The 3,095-nt window shown below is 38.1% G+C and overlaps 1 long non-coding RNA gene and 1 pseudogene across 1 annotated transcript; both read right to left on the bottom strand.

Moving 5' to 3' along the window:
- The window catches only part of LOC147817124 (uncharacterized), a 189,146-nt pseudogene that overhangs the window by 74,571 nt on the left and 111,480 nt on the right, over window positions 1-3,095 (bottom strand).
- Window positions 1,716-3,084, bottom strand: LOC147817125 (uncharacterized). Its single transcript, XR_015436620.1, has 2 exons — window positions 2,771-3,084; window positions 1,716-2,564 (listed from the first exon to the last, which is right to left on the bottom strand). It is a non-coding gene; the product is annotated as an uncharacterized LOC147817125 (long non-coding RNA).

Below are 3,095 nucleotides of genomic sequence, written 5' to 3'. Positions count from 1 at the left end.
AGCTAGCGGAGCTTGGAGAGTTGGTTATCTGGTTGCTAGGCGCACGCATGCACGCACACAGGTCAGGAGCTGCCGTTGCCATGGCAATGTGAAAATCTGCCCAGAATTTGGCTTCTACATGGCTTCAAACAACTGCAAATTATGAGAAAACCGTTACTTCTTTTCATAAACCGAAAAGACCATGCCAGACACTGAAGCCAGAAGTTTCTACAGTCTCTATTTTATTCAGATATTCCTTAAAATGAGTGAGTAAGCTTAGTGCGAAGACAGAGTTAGATTCTTTTGAAAAAAAAAGATTTTTACATTAGGTGTCAATGAGAGTGAGACAGGTATTGCTGCCGGACTCGGCACCCCTGTTTAAATTTGTGCAGACCCTGCCTGTCAAAGTTACATTTTATGAATCCCAACAACTATGTCTACATTTTCAGAAAGAATTATTTGTCTCATTTTTACGGTTTGGCCGCGAGCTCGAGTTAAAAATAAAAATAAAGGTTATTTTTTACTGCTTCACGCACTCTAGCCAACTGACGCTTTCACTCTAACTTTGAAGAAAAAGTGATTTGCACTCCTCCTTTGAGTGCTCAGAGTTTGAAAAGTTTACATGTTATGTAAAAACAGTTCCTGTCTTTTTGAGAGAGCAGAAGTTTTCCTCCGTTTTATAGTTTGAAGCACATTTCTACGTGCAGGTATGAGAGAGCTGGGTGACTCAGAAAAAAGGTGCAATTTTGTAGAAAAAGGTGGGTTTCTAAAGAAAATTCCAATGCATTCCTAATGCATTATTTATTCCCAGTTTTTTGGGATAACTTTGGGAAAAATTGGAATTTTAACACCAAAAGTCATAGCACCTCTTTTGGGATCAAGACGCACGTTTTGATGTATATATTACCGGGGTTTTCTCAAAGCTGCGAGAGAAGGAATTATCAGTGCTGCAAGAGAAGGAATTATTAGTGCCTCGGAGCTGAGCACCCGTGGCACTAATAATTCCTTCTCTATAGGATGTTTCATATTCCCATGCTAAGGATAATTAGTGACACGGGTGCTCAGCTCCGAGGCACTCCTCTACAGCTAGAATAGCTGAGAGGAGTGCCTCGGGGCGGCATCTATTAATATTCTGTTTCGGGTTTATTATTCTTCCGCCAAATTTCGGCGCGTAACTTGTCCCGCAGCTTTGAGAAAAGGTGAAGCTGAAGGTATAGATTTCTGCAAGAAAGTGTCTTTTTTGACATATTTTTAAAATCTAATGTCAGTTACTGTTACAGGTCTATTATACACTGGTAACACATTTTGTACCCTCTGGGGTTCCTCGCGTCCAAAAAAGGACACACAAAGAAAATGCTATAAAATCATCATATATCAATATTTTTTTCTGCTTTTTTTGCATAAATCTCTTAAACCACTTCAGTTCTGCTCAAACCTACCAAATGTTTATTAGTTTTCAGGATTTTAACCCTTTAAATGCCAGTTTGAAGACATGTTGCCTCTTGTTTTATTAAAAAAAGCAACACAGAATATGAGATATTTCCCACATAATACATGATGGAGGGATGTGACATTGTTTGACATTTCTCAAAACCAGAGTATGATCAGGGTGACTTTTGAACACTGGAAATAAATCATGTACTCATCCCGGCAGTAGCCCCCGTGGCACTCAAAATTTCCCTGGAATTTTCTAGTTACATTATATCATTACTTCGGATTGTGTGCTATAGTCAAGCTTATTGTGAGTTGTTTATTAATGGCTTTATTGTTTGGTTTATTTCAGAACCACATACACCCACACACATCAACCACCCACCTTCAACACATCTGTATGCTGTCTACACCATTAAAGCACCATAAAGAGGATTGACTGTCTCCTGCTTCATTCTTCACCACTAAAGTCTTGGGGGAACTTTATAGACTGCGTTCTAACAGACGCATACTCTGCGATTACAAACTAGAGAAGCCAGTCTACTAACCTAAGCCTCCGTCACAGTAGTGTATAATTAACAATCAACTGTAACTATTTAAAATCAAAAAATAGTTGTGGATGAGGTTAAAGCTGAATTTCACTGTCATATGTAAGTTTGCTTAATAAAAAGAAGTAGTTGAATCAACAGTGCAACAGAATTTTTAGTAACAAGTATAATCATAATTCATCAGTCCTAATGTGTGAGACAGTTAATATTTATTTGCTCCAGTAACAGTATCCCTCTAAATAAGTAATGCTGTTGGAACAACACATTGATATAAACTATAATGGCTGAGGACTATGAAATATGGACTCTAATGTTTTAAACTATTGAGAATTTGTTACAGCTACAGTGGAGTCCAAAAGTCATCTGATTGTATGTCTGACATGGGGCAGAGAGTGTAATAAGACAGTGAGGGTGTAGGGAACAAGGAAGAGCTGATAAGACTGAACAATGTTATGGCCACAAGTGTTACATTAAAAAAATACTATATTATCATATAAGACACTGTGTCTATGTTTGGGAAGAGAAGATCTTCATGTGTGGAGGTGGTGCAGGGCTTCCATCATTGCTGCAAGAGGTTGCAGGTGTCCCCAAAGATCCAGACCTTGGCTGGATGGAAAAAACATTAAAATAGAGAGAAATCATATCATTATCATATTGAATTGAGTATAGAGAAAAAGACAAAGAGACAGAAACAGCACTCTGATTAGATGATCACAGATATCTGAAAATAAATTATTCCCTCGTCTTAATTGTAATAAACAGTCTGCTGAACTTTTACATTAAATAACAATAAAATAGAAACTAATACTCACTTTGGTGTCATTGTGGAGGTGCACGTCATGATGGTTCTCGGCTCTCAGTGATGTTCTTTATTTTGAAACAGAATCATTCCAACATGTTTTGACTCCTGTATTTAAGGTAAACACAAGAAACTTGTGCTACAGAAAATGGACCAGACTCAGTGAATAGCTCCCTAAGCTTAACATGTCCTATGATAACTATTAATTTAGCTATACAGACTAATGAGCAGTGATAACTAACATGTCTTTGGGGTCATCAGGTGTGAACCTCCTTTCACCAGTGTTTCGTCTAGTTGGTCCCACGACACCTCCAGGAGGCTAGACAGTGATCACTGGC

The sequence above is a fragment of the Seriola lalandi genome, unplaced genomic scaffold, assembly GCF_002814215.2.
Source record: "Seriola lalandi dorsalis isolate HSWRI2012SDOR001 ecotype SW California unplaced genomic scaffold, Sedor1 jcf7180002054972, whole genome shotgun sequence".
In the NCBI taxonomy this organism is placed as follows: domain Eukaryota; kingdom Metazoa; phylum Chordata; class Actinopteri; order Carangiformes; family Carangidae; genus Seriola; species Seriola lalandi.
This window is presented reverse-complemented; position numbering and strand designations above follow the sequence as displayed.